This window comes from Pongo abelii, chromosome 5 (assembly GCF_028885655.2).
Source record: "Pongo abelii isolate AG06213 chromosome 5, NHGRI_mPonAbe1-v2.0_pri, whole genome shotgun sequence".
NCBI classification, from domain to species: Eukaryota; Metazoa; Chordata; class Mammalia; order Primates; family Hominidae; genus Pongo; species Pongo abelii.
Genome location: NC_071990.2, coordinates 133,301,283 through 133,322,489, shown reverse-complemented (window position 1 = coordinate 133,322,489; position 21,207 = coordinate 133,301,283). Strand labels below are relative to the sequence as shown.

Sequence of the window (21,207 nt, the reverse complement as noted above, 5' to 3'; positions counted from 1 at the left end):
TTAAAAGCCAAACAAAATGTAGCACGTCTGCAGGACAGACCTGGCACACACGTCACCAGGATGTGGCCTCTGCCTAATGCTCATGCCTCATCTGTGCCAGCTGGGACTTAATATGGGTAATTATAAAAACCCAATTGGAAGTCTAAAATCGGAGGAATAAAAATGAGCCAAGGCCGGGCGCGGTGGCTCACGCCTGTAATCCCAGCATTTTGGGAGGCTGGCGCGGGTGGTTCACTTGAGGTCAGGTGTCTGAGACCAACCTGGCCAACATGATGAAACCCCGTCTCCACTAAAAAGACAAAAATTAGCAGGACATGGTGGCACATGCCTTTAGTCCCAGCTACTCCGGAGGCTGAGGCAGGAGAATTGCTTGAACCTGGGAGGCGGAGGTTGCAGTGAGCCAAGATCATGCCACTGCACTCCAGCATGGGCAACAGGGTAAGACTCTGTCTCAAAAAAAAAAAAAAAAAAGAGAGTCAGATATGCCATTTTCAGGCTTAGCTATAGACATTGCAATGCCTATAGTGAAATATTGCCTCAGTCTTCTTTATTCTAAATGGTCTGAGGGACAGCTTCACCATCACATTCCAAAGTACAATAAGGTCATAAGACATAAAGCCACAACACAACTTTTTGGGTTAATGCAAAGATGAACAATGAATGTTTCATCCTTAATCCTAAATCACTCTGTTTTAGTGATTGCATACTCTAATCTGGAATGGCAGTAAAGATGATAATTTAATATTTTGTGTAAGTTGTCTATTAAGTTTTATTGTAACACATAAATATTTAAACATTTCTGTCTTGGTGCTTGAAGCTTTGGTTGTAGATAAGGCCAAAACACCAAACAAAAACAATTTATCAATGTTTAATTATTACTTTGAAATATTACTTTGAAACAACTTTTCTTAGGGATTAAAAAATGAAATATGCTGTAGGGTAATTATTTTAGCAGCTGTTCCAGAGCTTTTCCAGCTTTCTTCTAATTTGCCAGTAAAACAAGAAAGACATCTAGCCAAATCTAAACAGAAAAAAAACCCACAAGCCTCTTTTATCTTTGTGAGGCCTAGGGAAAACATTTTTCTGGGCATTAATTTATTTTTAAGAATGTGTATGACATCCTGATTTTTCTTTCTTTTTTTGAAAGCACAAAAATATGTCCTCTGGAGCAAGAAGCTTGGATAACCATGTGACCTTGAACAGATTACCAGAAGCCTCTGAGCCTTAGTTTCCTTATTTGTAAAATGCTCTTTCAGATAATATCTCTAAATGCCAACAAAATGTTTGACATTTCAACTTTATACAAGCATTTAAATCTATCCTTTGCATTTGTAAATCGACCACTCACTACCCCTAAGGGAGAAAATAAAAAGATTTAATTTTCTCCTATATATAATCTCTGGGAAGGTTTGAGACCTGTTATTGGGCCTGCATCTACAAAGAGGGTAAAGAAAGGATTCTTGCTCCTCTGGGATGAAGGAGAGATGCCTACAGGGCATCAGTTAGGTAACAAAATGAACAGAGAGAATTCAGAAGTGTAAGATCCAAAGGAGAGTAATAGAAACTGGGAAAATGGAAAACGCAGGTACCATCCAAAGAGAGTGTGGGGTTCTAATTAGGGAAAAGGAGTCAGGATGGCGGGACCGAGGGAAAGCAAAAATATAAAGCAGATAAACTGTAAGTCTGCCTTTCTTCATGGTCCAGAACATGTAGCCCTCTTGCACAAATAACTCAAAATCTTCCTGCACTCAGCTATCATCAGACCCTCGGGTGATTAAAAAAAATGCAAGCTAATTCACTGCAACCTCAGTGTTATCAGTACTGCACAAAGCCCTCTTCAGCACACAGCACAAGCACCATTCTAGAACATCCCCAGCAAGCCCTCGTCTCCTTGCAGTCTGCTCCTCTCTTGCTGGCCTGCCCATTGTTCCCTTGCAACACATTTTCATACATGCTTTAATAAATATGACTTTCTTTACCTACAAGTATCTTCATAAATTCTTTTTACCCCCACACCACTGGCCCCATATTTCCTACACAAACTCTTGGTATTCAGTCTTCCATAAGTGTTTGTTAGAATTATTGAGATGAAGCCATTCAGGCCTGGGCTTTCCTCGTGGAAAGATTTTTAATTATAAAGCCAATTGTGGCAAGGCATGGTGGCTCATGCCTGTAATCCCAGCAATTTGGGAGGCCAAAGCCAGTGAATTGCTTGAGCCTCAGAGTTCAAAACTAGCCTGGGCAACATGATGAAACCCTATCGCTACAGTAAAAACAAATAATTAGCTGGGTGTGCTGGTACTGCCTGTAGTCCCAGCTATTCAGAAGGCTGAGTTAGGAAAAATCACCTGAGCCCAGGTGATCAAGGCTACAGTGAGCTGAGATGACACCACTGCACTCCAGCCTGGGTGACAGAGTGAGACCCTGTCTCAAAAAATAAAAATAAAAAAATAAAGTTAATTGCTTTACTTGATATAGTATTTTTTTCCTAGGTCAGTTTTTTGTAATTTCTAGGAATTTTTCCATTCCATCATTTTGTCCATAAAGTTGTTCATAATATTCTCTTATGATATTTTTAACTTCTATAATATATATACTTATGCCCCTTCCATTGTTTCTGGTTTTGATGGAGATTTCTGTCTTCTCTCTTTTCATATTGGCTAGCCCAACTAAAAGTTTGTCAGTTTTGTTAACCTTTTCAAGAACCAACTTTTAGTTTAATGGATTTTTCTATTATTTTTTGTTTTTCATTTCACTGGTTTCTATTCTGTTTTTTATTTTTCTCTGTCTTCTACTTTGTTTGACATGCTAATAATTTTCTAGCTTCTTAAAGTGAGAATTTATATGATTGGTTTCAGATCTTTATTCTTTTGTAATGTAAGCATTTAAAACTATACATTTCTTTCTAATATGTAATGTTATATATTAATAGATATATTAGATATTATATATAATAGATCTGAAATCAATATTATACATATAATATTAGACAGAAATTTATAGCTAGCATATTCTATTCCCAAATAATGTTCTAGGTACTCCAGGAAGGAATGTCAATTCTGCTGTTGTCGAATAGAATGTTCTGTATATGCTAATTAGGTCAAGTTGGTCAATAGCATTGTGTAGGTCTATATCCTCAGCAATTTTCTGTTTAGTTTTTTAAAAAGTGATTGCTGAGAGAGGAGTCTTGAAATCTCTAACTATAATTGTTGAGGTGTCTATTTGTCCTTTCAATTAGGTTTATTTTGCTGTTTACTGTTGGGTAGGTATATGTTTGTAATTGTTAAATCTTCCTGATGTATTATCCATTTAATCATTATGAAATGCCATCCTTCATCTCTATGCTGATAATTTTTTAGCCTTAAATTTTCTAGTGTTCTATTTCTTGTCTTAAAACTGATTTTTTTTTCATTTTAATTTAGCTTATCCAGCTCTCTTATGGTTACCAATTATATAATATATCTTTTCTTATTCTTTTACTTTAAATCTAAAATCTTGCTTTTGGTTAGTCTGACAATCTCTGCCTTTTAAATTGAGTATTTGATCATTCATATTTAATGTAATGATTGATGTTCCAATTTATGCCTGCCACTTTGCTATTTGTTATATCTAATTTTTTGTCTCTCTCTTCCTCCTTTACTTCTTTGAGTGTATTAAAAATGCTTTTTATTATACCCTATTCATTTCTCTGTTGAATTTTAGCTTTTTTAAAAGTTATTCTCTAGTCATTAGCCATTGTTCTAGGAGTTACAATATGTATTTTCAATTTATCACCTACTTCAGATTGAAACTGACTTAATTCTGGTAAAATATAGCAATTTTCATGTAATACATATCCATTTATTCATCCCTCTTTTCTGTTATTACTGTCATATATTAATCTATATGTCTTGTAAAGTCAGTGTTGCAGTGTTACAATCATAGCTTTAAATAATCTTATGCTTTTTAAAGAAATTAAGACTAGGCATATATATGTATATATATACACACGTATATGTACATACATATCTGCATACACACACTAATTTTTTCCCTGTGTATGAGTCATAATATCTTCTTTGCATGAATTGTAGTTTTAGTTGAAAACTTGACTTTTAAATGTATAACAACTCTGAATTCTGATTATTTTTCTGTTTTTTGTTTGTTTGTTTTTACCAGTGTTGTCACTTTTACAAAGCAGTGTTTTCACACTGCACTATGTTTCTATCAAATTAAGTCTATCCCTACAGTGGCTAAAAGCTACAAACTCCCACTGTTGTTATCTAAAGCTCCAGCAGTTTTTCAGGAGTAAAAAAGGCCAGCTTGACTGCCTATGATCCATTTACAGAACCCTGAAATGGGTGTTGTTGAGAGTATTGTTCATTTTAATACTTGCATTTTGTGGAATGAATTTGCCACTCTTTTCACTTTCATATCTGGATTTTTAAATAAGTACTGGAAATTAGATTTTTTTCCATTTTTAAATATTGGCAAATGAGTCAGTATTTTTAAAAACACCACGGAAGCCAAAAAAAAAAAGGTACCTGTGAGACTGACTTATCCTTAGGCTTCTAATGTGCAAACTCTGTCCTAAGGGTGTACCAGTTATGTCTGCAAAGGATTAAAATTTTTCCTCAGCCTTCATTTATTTAAACTGTAGGCTAGGAATTCCCTATCTATGCCAATGTCTACTCTATAAATACTAAATCACATTATCTCAATCCCTTTCTATCCTTTTGGATAACTCAGTGATTGGCGTAGTATAGAAAGAGCCAAAATGTGTTGAGCTGTTAAGGTTTAAGATTGTTAAGAAGGGGCTGGATCCTCAATGTATAATTGATATGTTGTTCCAAAAGAAAGGGGGTTTCATGCTGGATAGCAAAGATAACAGATGTTCACCAGAATTTCACTGGTTCCCATTTATTGTTGAAATTCTCTAAAATTATGAAGTCTCCATGGGCAGTTTCCTCTGAGACAAATTGCTATAAAGGGCCACTCCTTCTACTTATTGTGGGCATCCTGTCTGTTCTTTGGATATTATTCTGAATTTTAGGAAATGTATGGAAGAGACAAAAATCTACACATTTCTAGTCTGGTGTGTATATACAATGGTCCAGTGTCCTTATAAGCCTTCATCCCACTGGGTAAGAAGGGATTGAGATGGTAGAGGTAGGGGAGGGAAAATGAGATCATATCATCTCAATACTTTTCAGTATCTTTGTGATAACTCAGTGTTTGGAGATAGATGTTTTCATCATTCCTGTTTTCTCTCCTGCCTTTAATCTTTCCCAGGATTGTGTCTAGATGTTTATTGGCAGGATTTGGACAGGATTGTTGTGGCAGTGTGAGATGGGCCTTGCATTGGCTTGCTTCACTTTGAGTTCTTCATTATGTCCTTGCTGATCTATGTGCTCAGTGTCTGGTCTGATATGGTCCCTGGGAACTTTCCACTTGTATCCTCTGAGATGCCGCTGGCAAATTTCTGACTTGTTTTCTTAGCTTCATCAAGGCTCAGAGGTCTTTTATAGCTAAACTCTACCTCAGTTCATGGTACAGCAGCAGACACCTCTGAATACAGCCACATTCTCCATAAAGCCATGGTCTAAGCTCTTTAATTTTGGCTCTCTGGGTTAGGATAACTTTATCTTTAACTGTGAAGTCCACAGTATTACTCCAGTGACTCTCAACTCAGGTACCTACCATAGACCCAAATGTCATGGGGTAGCTTCTGGATTGTTCTCTTCCTACAGGAGAGTCAATGAAGCTTCAAAGTGCTACCTTGGATTCTGCTTAGACACACTGTGCAGCTGTTTATTCCTGGAAGTAGCACCTGCGTATTGATGAGGGGAACATTCGTCCAACAGTCTCCTCCTCCATGAGGTCCAATCAAAATGCAGGGTACAAACATCTGTACTTCAGGCTTTCTACCAACCTCACCTAACACTTAGCCCCAAATCTAGGATTTCAGCTTACCATAAAGTAAAGGCATCATAAAGGTGTGTAATTGGGAGCTCCCCTTAACTCTTTTCACTCTTTTTCCACACTCCACAGAGTCAAAAAGTCAACTTTCTCTCATTCCAGGGTAGCAGAGACTTCTTGTACATCATCTCCTGACTTTTTTCTAACCAGTGTTTATAGTAAACTGAATATTCAAGTCTTTCAGACCGTACTCTTAATAATGCTTGTGAGAATTTAAGAAGTTTCGAAATAATTTTCTCTCTTAACAGCACCTTGCTTTGCTGGGTAGTAAAAGTTATATTTTTGCAGCAAAAAGCTAACAATAATACTTTCTTTTTTTTGTATATTTGGCATAATGAAGCCAAGCCTCCCTACCTTATCTCCTTCCCCATGCCTGAGGCAAATGGATAATTCTGGTTGATTAGGGATCAAATCACACACACAGGAAAACAAAACCAAGGAAACGCTCGTCATTCTTTTCAAAAATTATTACTCGCTTATGCCCCTGCTAGTATACGACCATAACATGTACATATAAAAAATCTTAACAATTTAAAAAAATTCACCAGTATGGGATGTCAATTTTTTTCTACTGATAAATCATCAAAGCTGGTTATGTATGATCATGGGAAGCAGAGAGCCAAGCCAGAGGCAAGAACATGGCCTTCCTTTTCACCTACCTAGGAGAATATTTGCTACAAATAAACTAAGCAAAATAAGCACACAGAGAAAAATAAGACCAAAAAGAAATTAGCAGAGCATTAGGTACCTACAGGACATATAATTAGCATATGTGTATTAGGATTCTACAAAAACGATGGCTAGAAACAATATCTGAAAGAATAATAGAGTAACACTTTTCCATTTCGAAGAAAACTATGAACCGACAGATTCCAGAATTTTAACAAATGCCAAGCAGAATAGACACCGAAAGACCACACCAAGGCATCTCACAGTCAAACTGCTGAAAAAGAGTATTTTTAAAAATCTTAAAAGCAGCTAGACAAAAAAATACGTCGTATACAAAGGGTAAAAAGATAAGAATTATGTAAGACTTCTTGTCCGAATGAGTTTGAGCCAGAAGAAAATGGAGTGATATCTTTAAAGTACAGAGAGAGAGAAAACATTTATCAAACTTTAATTCTTTACCCAGTGATGTAGTTTGGCTCTGTGTCTCCACCCAAATCTCATGTTGAATTGTAATTCCTAGTGTTGGGGAAGGGACCTGGTGGGAGGTGACTGAATCATGGGGACAGATTTTCCCCTTGCTGGTCTCATGATAGTGAGTGAGTTCTCATGAGAACTGATGGCTTAAAAGTGTGTGGCCCCTCCCCCTTCACTCTCTCTCCTGTCGCCATGTGAAGAAGGTGCTTGCTTCCCTTTTGCCCTTCAGCAATGATTATAAGTTTCCTGAGGCCTGCCTGCTATGCTTCGTGTACAGCCTGTGGAACTGAGAGTCAATTAAACCTCTTTTCTTCATAAATTATGTAATTTCAGGTAGTTCTTTGTAGCAGTGTGAGAATGGACTTACACATCCAGTGAAAATGTCTTTAAAAAACAAAGATATAATAAAGACATATTCAGACCAACAAAACAGAGAATATATCCCCGGAATTGCACTATGAAAAATATTAAAGGAGATTCTTCAGGCAGAAGGAAAACGATACCAGGCTAAAATTTAGATCTATAAAAAAGAATAAAGAGTACAGAAATTACAAATGTTTGGATAAATATAATTTTTCTCATTTTTATCTCTTTAAAGTATAATTCAATTGAGCCAATTAATGTGAATTTATCATGGGATTTGCAACATACACAGAAGTCAGACACACAGCATGAGAGGGTGAAATGGAATTAGAACTACTACAGTTAAGCCAGATGTGGTGACTCATGCTTGTAATCCCAGCACTTTGAGAGGCTGAGGCGGATGGATGGCTTGAGCCCCAGAGTTGAAGACCAGTCTGGGCAACATGGTAAAACCCTGTTTCTACTAAAAATACAAAAAAATTGGCTGGGCACGGTGGCACGTGCCTGTAGTCGCAGCTACTTGGGAGGCTGAGGTACAAGAATCACTTGGACCCAGGACGCAGAGGTTGCAGTGAGCAGGGATCATGCCACTGCACTCAAGCCTGGGCAACAGAGCAAGATTCTGTCCCCCCAAAAAAGAGAGAGAGAGATGAACAAATTAAATTCAGATAAGCAAAGGGAAGAAAATAATACAAGAAAAAGAAAGAGATGAACAAATTAAATTCAGATAAGCAAAGGGAAGAAAATAATACAAGAAAAGTGTAGAAATTAATGAAATTGAAAGCAAAAAAAAAGTAGAGAAATCAATAATATCAAAAGATTTGTGTTTGTTTGAGATAGGATCTTACTCTGTCACCCAGGCTGAAGTGCAGTGGACAGATATGGCTGCAGCCTTGACTTCCTAGGCTCAAGCAATTCTCCCACCTCAGCCTCCCAAGTAGCTGGGACCAAAGGCGTTCACCACCATGCCCTGCTAATTAAAAAAAAAAATTTTTGTAGAGGTCAGGTCCCACTATGTTGCCCAGGCTGATCACAAACTCCTGGGCTCAAGTCATTCACCCACGTCGGCCTGTGAAGTGCTGGGATTACAGGCCTGAGCCCCTATGCCCAGCAAAAGATGTTTCTTTGAAAAGCTTAATAAAATTGATAAACTTCTAATCATACCTATCAGGAAAAAAAGAAGTCACAAATTCCCAAAATTGTGAATGGAACAGGTGACACAAACACTACAGATCCTACAGATCTGGGACTTCAACATAACTTTTTGGGGAACACAATTCAAACCACAACTACTGAATGAGGTTAAGACATGATGGATGTGATAAACTGGGAGAAAAGAAAAGAGGTCATGATAAGGTCAAAGAACAAGAGTAGTAGAAAGGAGGGTGGTTGAAGGAATAAGTGGCTCTAGTGAGAAACTAGAATACTGAATGCCTATACATAGGTCAATACCTGTTGAATAGTACACCTAAAATCAAAACATTTGGTGTATATAAAATATACCTACTAATGGAAAATTTTTAAAATAAAAAATGAATTAATGCAAACAGGGACTTCTGGGAAAAGAGGATGGATCTACCATACACATTTATATTCACTTTCTTGATTTTTTTTTTTTTTTTAGAGACAGTATGTTTCTCTTGTCACCCAGACTCTTGAGTGCAGTGGTACAATCATATCCTCACTACAGCCTTCAAATCCTAGGCTCAAGTGATGCTCCCACCCTAGCCTCTCAAGTAGTTGGAACTACAGGTGGAAGCCAATGCACCTGGCTGATTTTTAAATTTTTGGTAGAGACAGGGTTTTGCTTTGTTGCCCTAACTTCAAGCAATTCTCCTGCCTTGGCCTCCCAGTGTGCTGGGATAACAGGTATGAGCCACCATGCCAGGCCCGGTTTTTTTTAAAAGACATAAATCTGTAAAGACAAAGAGGGTGATTAATAGAATATTAGGTGGACAAACAAATGGACACTTGGTAATTGCTTTAGGAGGCCCAAGAAAGTTTAACCCTAAAACAAAAGTGGAGACAGTCAAGATGCAGCCAGGGGCCAGGCCCTGTGGCTCACACCTGTAATCCCAGCACTTTGGGAGGCCGAGGCGGGCAAATTATGAGGTCAGGAGTTTAAGACCAGCCTGGCCAACATGATGAAACCCTGTCTCTACTAAAAATACAAAAATTAGCTGGGTGTAGTGGCAAGCGCCTGTAATCCCAACTACTCGGGAGGCTGAGGCAGGGGAATTGCTTGAACCTGAGAGGCAGAGGTTGCAGTGAGCCAAGATCGTGCCACTGCTCTCCTGCCTGGGTGACAGAGGGAGACTCCATCTCAAAAAGAAAAAAAAAAGAAAGAAAAGATGCAACCAGGTTGAGCTGCACCAGGTAGTTCTGTTAGAGGATGAAGGTAGGACTAGGAAACAAGAGAGTTGGTTAAAAATCTTTTTAAGAAGCTGTTAGAAGGCCAGATTATTTTTCTGCCTCCATGTAGCTGGTGACTGTCTCTTCCCTTTTATCAAGAGAAAACTGGAGGTGAGGTCTAGTCTATGAAGAAAATAAAACCAGAGCCCTTGGACTCTAGGATTCCAGAAAAGAGAAGAAAAACTTTATCATATTAATATATTTAATTAATTAACATATCATTACCATAATAATGTGGAAAATTGATTGCAAATGTTTATACTGAATAATAATATACCTGCCCTTTGAACACACTGTATACCAAGGACTGTATTAGAAACAATAGGGATAAAGAAAAGAAAAAAAGAATGGCCCATTCTTACAAGAAATTTCTAGCCCAGTGGGGAGGACAGAGAAATACATTAACAGTTAATTGCAATTCAGTGTGTTAACAGCTATGAAAGAAAAGTACAATGTATTGGAGCCCGTCAGAAAGGTACCAATTCCAAATTAAGAGCCATAGTCCTTTTGACCATCATTGTTTACACCTATCCTGTAGTCCACATTGGAAAACCTATTCTCCTGACAGCCACTAGAAGGGGCAGCCCCACAGATCCTGGGCCATGGCACTGCCCCATGACTAATTTGAACAGAGAGGGAGGCCTCACAGAAACCCAGCAACCCATTGACTCAGCTGGGACTGAGGTTTCCTTGGCTTGGCTTGAGGTTTTCTGTTGCTTGAGAATTCTGCAGCAAACATAGCTGGAAGATCATGACGTATTAGGCTGGTGCAAAAGTAACTGTGGTTTTTACAATTAAAAGTAATGACAAAAACCGCGATTACTTTTGCGCCAACCTAATAGAAAAAGGGGCTGAGGGAGACCATGCTGTGCTGTGTGCAAGTCAGCAGAGGAATCTGCCATACACAGACAGGCAAGCACGGAGCGAGCTCTTGGAAAGAAACGGAGATAGGAGGGAACATGAAGTGACCTGATTGTCGGGCCCTAGCCCCCATCTGCGTGGCTCTACTCTCCCTCACCTACTGTCTTTGGGTTTTAAATACTTCTTTATTCTTAAAACAATGTTTCTTGTTTTTGTCGTGATCTAATTTTAGTTGGTTTCTTTTATTAAATACAAAAAGTACTGGGGTCATAGAAGACTTCCTAAAGAAAGTGATGCCTGAGCAAATCTTGAAGGACCAGCAAGATTTAGGCAAAGAATAAGAGAGAAGATAATATTTCAGGATGAAGAAGCCACATACACAGATTCATAGGCATGACAGTGTTGCTTCTTCCAAGACCTGCAGTGCAAGCACTCGAATGCACTGAAGCTTATCACAGCTGGACAGAGAGAGGCCAGAAACGTGCAGCTGACATCTAGGCACTGAATGAATGAGGTGATTAAGTTAGCTCTTCGCCCACCCATATCTTGGAAAATTCTTTTCTACAACTCAGAAAAAGATAAATAAGATTACTGGAAAGTTTGGCAAGCCAATTAAAGACAGGATGAGTTGTGATACTTGGTTCCAAGGGAAAGATTTACAGGAATAATACTGTGGGTAAATATTCTATGTACAAAATTATTCCAATGGGAGAAAACAGCTTCCAAAAATATCTTCATTGTCTATGAACTATATGTAAAATCATTTTAAGAAATTAATGTAAGATGAATGGAATGGTAATTATGTACAAGTTGCAAATTTTCCATGTAGATCTAAAATCAAGTAATTCTGAGAACTTGCTATCAACAAACTGAGGACCAAATATTAAAACTGACTTTATTATAGCATAAAAACATTAAATATAAAGAAATCTCCCATATTATTTGGATTATCATACTTTTTCTTTAGAAAGTGTTTAAACTGCAGCCAGGCACAGTGGCTCATGCCTGTAATCCCAGCACTTTGGGAGGCCGAGGCAGGCGGATCATGAGGTCAGGAGATCGAGACCTTCCTGGCTAACACGGTAAAACTACATCTCTACTAAAAATACAAAAAGATTAGCTGGTCGTGGTGGTGGGCACCTGTAGTCCCAACTGCTGGGGAGGCTGAGGCAGGAGAATGGTGTGAAACTGGGAGGCGGAGCTTGCAGTGAGCCGAGATGGCGCCACTGCACTCCAGCCTAGGTGACAGAGCAAGACTCTGTCTCAAAAAAAAAAAAAACAAAAAAAAACAAAGTGTTTAAACTGCAATAATTTTATTAAAATATATTCAAATTAAAATGAAATTTGAAGATTGAAAAATGTTTCAATAACTTTACTATTGGTAATGTATTTCCTGACTAGGAAAAAAAGGAACATTAAAAATTAATTCTTTTAGTAAATTGATTTGGAAAATCAAGGCAAAAATATATATATGTATATATACGTTATATATATAATAAATATATATATAACGTAAATATATATACATAAATATACGTATATATATACATATATATATACTGGAGTGCAGTGGCATAATCTCCACTCACTGCAACCTCTGTCTCCTGGGTTCAAGCAATTCTCCTGCCTCAGCCTCCTGAGTAGCTGGGATTATAGGCATGTACCACCATGCTCAGCTAATTTTTGTATTTTTAGTAAAGACAGGGCTTCACTGGGTTGGCCAGGCTGGTCTCGAACTCCTGACCTCAGGTGATCCACCTGCCTCGGCCTCCCAAAGTGCCAGGATTACAGGCATGAGCCACTGTGCCCGGCCGACTTCCAGTTTCTGAAAGCATAAATCACATCTTCCACAAACTGAAACACTCAGCAAATTGATCTGATCAGGAATGGGAACTAACAATAATGATAGCTATCATTTTATTAAGTGCCACCATGTGCTAATCATGGTGCTGGGAACTTTAGCCATTCATTCATTTTTCACCTCTTCGTTCATTGATTTTTTAAAAAAATTCATTTATTCACCAAATACTTACAGAGGTCTTACAATGAGGCCAGCATTATTCTAGGCTCAGTACCCAAGAGTAAGAGAACATCAGGCTCCTCAAGTTTAGTCTAGTGAAGAGACATAGATATGAATCAAATGAAGTGCAGAGAATTATAAATGTAAAAATTGTAATAAATACTCTGGTGAAAAAGGACCAGGGGCAAGGAGAACATATAACTGGATGTATGTAGCTGAACCAATCTGTAGCAGCAGTAGGATGTGGTCAAAGAAGGGTTCCCTAAGGAAGTGATGCTTGAGCCAAGATTTGAGTGATAAGTAGGGCTTAGAACTAAAGGAAGTGGAAATAAGACCACAGACCTAGATGATTTTGAAACATGAATTTTGTTGGTTGTGTAAAATGTGTATATAGGAAGAAATGAGACAGATTGGCCATGAGTCACCAACTGGAGACTATTCATACATCAGTTCTTAAGCCACCAATTTTATGGGTTCCCTTTTATAGATGAGAATAATTCAAGGTCCCTCAACATTGCCAGATATAGTTTTATAAATCAGAGAGGAGGAAGGCATTTGAACTCATAAGTAAACCAACTTCAAAGGGCTAATAAATGAAAATATACACTTGAAAAGCGATTTGGGTATTTGCATTTGAAAATTAGGGAGAGAAGCAGTAAATTAAGTCATATACATTTGAAAATAGATTCAAATATATATTTTGAAAACAGTGGAAGTTGCAGCAAATTTTAAAAGTTATACATTTGAAAGGAGATTGGAAAAGAGAGCAAGACACAGAATGATTTTGAGGAAGGAAATCAGTAAAGATACTTTTTGTTTTGATTTAACTTAAGTTCTGAGATACTGTAAGTAGCAAGTATTCTATTGAGGGCTGTAATAGGGAAATGAATGTCTTTTGTTTTTTCTCCTCAAACATAAAAAGTTGAACTTGTGTAGACATTTCATAGGAATAAGTTCTGTGCAAACAGCAAAAGTGAAATATAAAGATGCATTTTGGTTATTTTTACACTTTCTTCAGAATAGAGACATTTGAATCTTGTGAATCACAAACTGTAAAATGCAGCAAGTTTTTATTTTAGTAAATTATTATGTATCTTTGAAAACGGGGATGGAAACTCTGTAGGTCACAATGTGAGGCCGTTATCACTCTGTCCACAAGGAAGCAGTAGGCTCCTCAGCTCAGAGTTAAGGCTGCCACAAGAGATGAATGGGCAGCTCAGCTCTCCAGCAGTTGCTGTATTATAAACACAGTGAAATAATCACAGAGACAAAAAGGACTTTAAGGATTCACTCAAGTATGCTCTTCGGCAGTGAGCCGTGATTAGGGCCCGCTGGGAAACAGCTGCTGATGACAGCCCAGTCTGGCAGCCCCTGCGAGAGGTGGAGTTGCTTTTGTGGAGCAAATTTGGGCTTCAAGCTAACAATGATTCGAGTGGGCCTTGAAGCAAACAATCAAAGGTGCCTCATAGAGAGCCTTGTTGCCACGCGACTCTATTACGTCAAGAAAATAAATAATGATAAATAATAAGATCATATCAGCTGCCACTTATTGGACATTTAAAATATGCTAGGCACTGAGCTATGTGATTGCAGATTGTCTCCACTTGGGACTACTTCACTTGTGCTGACAAAACAGAACCACCTAGAGAGCTGTGCCTCTATCAGTCCTCTGCCTGAGGCAGGGATCACCATCTCTTTTCATGAGAAAACTAAAAGGTTTCCAGTCCTTTTGTTACAGTCCATTTTACCAATGAACTATATTTTAAACCAATTCCCTTTGTATAGAGTTGGATATGAGGTTGTTTCCAATCTTGTAACTCCCAAGAATGTTACAAAGAATATCTTTGCACATACCGTATTTCCCAGTGTGACTACATCTGTAGGATTCACACTTACAAGTGAAAATGCTGGGTCACTTTTTTAAGTCTCTAAAGATCCTTGCAAATAGTCCTCTATGTAGGGTGAATGGATTTACTCTCCCACAAGCAATGCATGACAGATCCTGTCCCACTCCCACAACTTCTCAATATATAGTGATAACAATAATAGCAGCCACATGTTGGTATCTACTACATTCTAGGCGCTATTCTAAATGATTTATATACATTAAGTCACTTAATCCTCACAGAACTCTAAGAGATAAGTACTATTATTTCATTACCACTTTATAGATGAGGAAACTGAGGCAAATAGAGATGAACACATTTGCCCAAGGTGACACAACTAGTCACACAGGCAGGCTTTTAATTTAGGGTTCGTGCTTTTAAATCCATGGTTATACTGCTCAAGTTTTATTTTTGCAATCTGATGGATGAAAAGAGAGTACCTCATTGAAGGGTCTATTTGTATTTCTCAGATAATAAGATTGACATTCTTTGTGTAATAATTTGCTTTGCCCCCTCCTGGGAATTGGCCATTCCTTTTTGTTTCTTCATTTTTCTACCAGGCTCCTGGGCTTTCACTTATTGACTCATCATACAGTCAAGACATTTTGACTTTACTTATGACTTTTGCTCCTAAGTGTTTTTTTTTCTATGCAGTATTTTGTTTTTATGTAGTTGCATTTATTGATCTTTTATGGTTTCAGGTTTTTATGTCATACTTAAAATTCTTTCTTCTAAGTTGTATGAAATTTTTTAATTCTAGATATGGGTTTTATTTTACAAACAGCTACCTATTTTTTCTAAAACCATCTATTGAATATCTTTTTCCTACCTGTTCCAGTCATCACAGCTGCATAACAAACCACCCCAAAATTAGTGGCATAGCTGAAAAACCATTAGATAGTCGCATGCCACATAATGGTGTTTTGGTGGATAATGGACCACATATCCAACAGTTGTCCTAAAAGATTATAATGACCTGTTTTCACTGTACATTTTCTAAGTTTAGATACTCAAATATTTGTCATTATGTTACAGTTGCCTACAGTATTCTGTACACTAACATGGTATACAGGTTTGTAGCCTAGGTGTGTAGTAGGTTGTACCATCTAGATTTGTGTAAGTACACTCTATGATGTTTGCACAACAATGAAATCACCTAAAGACCCATTTCTCTGAATATCCCCATCATTAAGCAGCACATGATTGTATTATGCTCACAAGTTCTGTGGGTCAGGAATTTAGAAATGTCACAGCAGGTAAGGCTGTCTCTACTCCACGATATTTGGAGTCCTCAACTGTGTTAAGGAAGAGGGCTGCCATATTGATAAACTTTTTATTGTATTGAAGATTGTCTATGATATTCAATTCCCCTTAATTCAGCACACCCAGAATCCAGTTCCGTAATTTCTCCCCAGAGACTCTGGTATATGGGAACTATATCCTGTGTCTCATTTGGTCTAAGTCCTTTTTCTCCCCTCGCAGGCCCGATGCTCACACGACTCAGCTGTGTTGTCACTTGACCCTACTTATTGGTCTGGCTAAAAGGGACGGGGAGCTACATCCAGAGGTGGGCATGTGTTTTTTTGTTTTTTTTTTTTTAAGGTCTCAGCTCATCTTCAAGGTGGTGGGTACTAGTTTGAAAAAGGAAGAGTGGACCCAGTTCTGCAGGTTTGGAGTCCTGTTTTCTAGCAGAGAATAGGTAGCTTTTGAAGAGTATTCAAAAGCTGAGATATCTTTGTCTGAGATATGGGGCCCGGACCCATGGCAGAACAAGACATTGTGTGATACTTCATATAAGTCATTCCTTAATTCTTTGGTCATTTCTGGGAACAGCGTGAAGGCGTATTTTTGACCTTTTGAAGCAACAGCAGGGAAAGTTGTTGCTTGTATTACCTTACGCTTTCAGTGTTTCACATCCCTTTTCATTGTTCTCATGATATCATTTCCTATCATACGCCAAATACATCCTAAGTACTTCTGTGTCCATCTGTTTCTGTGGAACCCCAGAGCAGTCATAAAACATATTTAAAAATAGTTGTGTATTAGGCTCCAGCGTGTTTGCAAATCTGTTTCCTAAATATACTTACTCACACAAGTTCCTCCTTTGGTTACAGATATTTTATTAGATTTGTGTTTGAGGAGTGGGTGAAAAGAAGGGGAGTGGTAGCAGGAAAGAAGGAAAGAGTATGGTTAGGTTGTGCCCAGGATCCATGAATCCTAAATGGACAGCATCCAAAATGAATTATTTCAGGGGCTTCTGTAGCTGTTTGTAAATACAGGTAGTTAAGGAAGTAGCATGATATGGCGAAAAAAGGATTTGGAATCAGAATGCCTTTATTGAAGTCCTAGTTTCTCTATGGAAAGTGGGATGACCATAGTCAAGTCATTTGACTTCTTTCTGTTGTGGTTTCCACATTTGAAAAAATGAGAATAATAATACTATCTGCCCTGCCAATTTCAAAAAGAGCTATTTGAAATATTAATTAAGATTCTGGACATGGCTTTCCCTCTGGTGGCAACCATCAGGTAAGCCACGGTGGGTGCATACAAGTACATCCAGGAACTATGGAGAAAGAAGCAGTCTGATGTCATATACTTTCTTCTGAGGGTCCGCTGCTGGTAGTACTACCAGCTCTCTGCTTTCCACAGGGCTCCCCACCCCACCTGGCCTGATGAAGCACGCCGACTAGGCTACAAGGCCAAGCAAGATTATAGGAATCGTGTTCGCCGTGGTGGCTGAAAACGTCCAGTTCCTAAGGGTGTAACTTACGGCAAGCCTGTCCATCATGGTGTTAACCAGCTAAAGTTTGCTCGAAGCCTTCAGTCCTTTGTAGAGGAGCGAGCTGGATGCCACTGTGGGGCTCTAAGAATCCTCAGTTCTTACTGGGCTGGTGAAGCTTCCACATACAAATTTTTTGAGGTTATCCTCATCAATCCATTCCATAAAGCTATCAGAAGAAATCCTGACACCCGATGGATCACCAAAAACCGGTCCACAAGCACAGGGAGCTGCATGGGCTGACATCTGCAGGCTGAAAGAGCCGGGGCCTTGGAAGGGCCATAAGCTCCACCACACTATTGGTGGTTCTCGCTGGGCAGCTATTCTCTAGCTCCACTGTTACCGTGAATACAAGTAAAGTTTGTACAATTCATACCTAATAAACAATTTAGGACAGGAAAAAGAAAAGATTCTGGACATGAAACACTTTGTAAATTTTAAGAGACCATTTAGGTTGGTGATGATCTTCCTGTTGCAGTTAGCATTGAATAGTTATAAGCTAAAGGCAAACTATTCCTAAAGGGTGAATTTGCCACTTGAAGTGATGGTTTCTTTCCTATAAAATTTCTTGCATTTTATTTTTTAATATTTCAAACTAAATAAATGTTGTCAAATGAAACCTGGAAATATTTTATGTTTTAAATTAATAATCATTTCTAGTTTCATACCATGAATATTGAAAAAAAGTTTTTATATCCTCAAAAAAAAAAAAATCTACAGGTTATAACCACAGAGAAGGCAAACTGGTTTTTCCTATGCTCCTAAGCACTTTCTACCCAGAGGGACAGCTGTATAAGTTTTTAGACATATCTGAGGATCCAAAGTAAACTTCTAAATATACAGAACTCCATGCAAGAAAATGATACTTTATTTTAAAGTGAAATTTGAGTTTAAAAATAAAAGTGTTTTTTAATAAGTTCTGTGCTGAGATAACCAGGCCTGCCCTGTCTCCACCTCTCCCCACTATAATTATCTTTGTTCCCCCAAAAATCACATAAGGTTTCTTTCTTGCTTAACATTACTTCTTTCTGCCTCATCCTGGCCTATTCTCACTTCCTTTGGGTCTGTTGCTCCCAGGTGACATGTAGAGTTTTCAGGTAATAAGCAATATTTAACTATCCTTTCTTAAGGAAGATTCTGGATATTCCTTGATTCTCTTTCCTCACTTTCAATATCTCCTGTATCTCCTGTTTCTTTCTTTCCAAAAATGTATTATTATGATTATATAATATACATAAAGTAATTAGACCCAGTAATACAGTTATTATTATTAGGAATAACTAAATATTTTGCCAATTTAAAATCACTCTTTAACTAATAGTAGAAAGAAATCCTTGAAAGATGTTATCCTACTAAAGAAACAGCACATTGAAATGATTCTCTTGGATATATAACAAGCTTGCAATGAAAAACAATTAAGCTCATAAAAATATAATCCCTTGGCTTGTCTAGCATCCTACCTGCCCTGCCAAAGAAAAGAAAATGTGCTTATCAAATCAAATTATTCCAGTTGGTTGTTCTTAATCAAATCACTGGCATAACTGCCGAATCCATTCGCTTGGGCGGCCTGCCACACACTCCTAATAGAATCAAATAGAACCAAAACCCTAGGCATGTTAACAAAGGTGAAACCAAGACAGAGCAGGGAACTGGACAATTCCATTGTTCTCCTAAGCCCAGGGGAAAGAGGGCCCCTGCTGTGATCACCCACATTTCAGCCCTATGATCCTCTGTGGGGGATGTTAGACTTTCAAAGTGGCATGTGTTTTCTTTTTGTTTGTTGGTTTGCTTGCTTTTTTGAAACAGAGTTTCGCTCTTATGATCCAGGCTTGAGTGCAATGGCTCAATCTCAGCTTACTGCAAACTCCACCTCCTGGGTTCAAGTGATTTTCCCGCCTCAGTCTCCCAAGTAGCTGGGATTACAGGCACCCGCCACCATGCCTGACTATCTTTTGTATTTTTAGTAGAGACAGGGTTTGACCATATTGACCAGGCTGGTCTCAAACTCCTGACCTCAGGGGATCCGCCCGCCTCAGCCTCCCAAACTTCTGGGATTACAGGTGTGAGCCACTGCGTCCGGCCCCATGTGTGTTTTGGAAACAAAACATATTCAATATTGTGATAAAAGTGTATAGTTGGAAAGCCAAATAAAAGTGCTTTTTGAAATTTCAAATCATTTATTTTTTCCCAAGGAGGGCATGGATTTTGAAATATTGAGAAATGCTATCCAGATTTTTTTTTTCTTTCTGCTTCTTATGAGAACTTGCCTGATGTTCTTGGCAGAGCTAAGGTCTGTATTGACGGTGTCAAAACCCATCAGAAAGTTAAAATCATGTATGCTACCAGCTTCACAGGGTGCAAGGGGGAGAAACCCAGCCTCCATAGGATCCATGGCCCAAGGCACAGAAGCTCATGGCACTTGCCTCCACGCTTCTCATCCTCAGTCTGTTTATGGAAACCGTAATCTCAATGCCCGTGCTGGCACATGAAGCTCAAGTCGTGTGTCTAGATGGAGCAGAGGGAGCTCTGGATAAGTCTGGATACAAGGAGAGTTGCCATCCCAGGACAGAGTGATTTTCTACACCAATTTCCTGAGAAAGAAGAAGGAAAGAGAGGGATGAAGGGGAAGGGAAACTTGGCCGCATTTATCACTGTGGGCTTATTTAAGCCTTTTGCTAAGTAAACATAGAAAAATACAGTGAAACCAGACTTCATTACTATATCCAGAAAGTATTTTACATGATTAGGTGCTTTTTAGTCTTCAAATCCTGGAAGGCAGCTCTGCAAAATGCACTAATAGTTCTCAGAAAACCCATAAGAAAGTTAAAAGTACATATGTTAGTGGTGTCAGGAAATATTAATGCATACGTGTTGTAATGTTTTTTATTGTTTTTTAAAAATAAATTATTTATTTATTTATTTATTTATTTATTTGAGACAGAGTCTTGCTCTGTTGCCCAGGCTGGAATGCAGTGGCACAATCTTGGCTCACCGCAACCTCCACCTCCCGGGTTCAAGTGATTATCCTACTTCAGCTTCCCTAGTAGCTGGGACTACAGGCATGCACCACCGCACCCGGCTAATTTTTTTATTTTTAGTAGAGATGGGTTTTTGCCATGTTGGCCAGGCTGGTCTGGAACTCCTGACCCCAGGTGTTCCACCAGCCTTGGCCTTTTGAAGTGCTGGGATTACAGGTGTGAGCCACTGCACCTGGACAAAAATTCTTTATTTTAAATATTTGTGGGTACATCATGTTGTAATGTTGGTCATTCCATACAGAGGAATAAAGATGGAAGTCTTTACCATCTTTATCAGAGTAATCATTTGGTAACTGACAAAAAGGATAAAGAATTGGCCAGTTTCTATACCTGAGACTTACTGAATATTTGAAGTGATTATTGGAATCAGTGGTGATTTCTGAGAAGTGAAGGCTAAAGATTTTATGGTCTCTGCATTCTCTACTCAAAGATGGAGCACTTGCTTTACTTAGACTTGTCTTTCAAAGACCCTGAGGATCCCCGGCTTGAGAAAGTACAGATTTGAGGGCAGAAGTCTCCCTAGCCGAGGCCACATTCATCTCATCTATGCACACAGTAGCCTAGACTCTGATTTCAGAAACAAAGTTACTAGGTTCCGCAATCCCACCATTAACCAGCAGATGCTGAAATTACATAATTACTATATTAGGAATGCCTATACTTGGCCTAACACTTCACTATAAAATGCAAATATACTTAAGAGGGATAATAGAATATATTTCATCTAGTATTTGTATTTTAATGGAG

At 38.3% G+C, this 21,207-nt stretch overlaps 1 pseudogene; it reads left to right on the top strand.

Moving 5' to 3' along the window:
* Window positions 1-1,634: 1,634 nt before the first annotated feature.
* LOC100436009 (large ribosomal subunit protein eL15-like) lies at window positions 1,635-17,753 on the top strand (annotated as a pseudogene).
* Window positions 17,754-21,207: the final 3,454 nt, after the last annotated feature.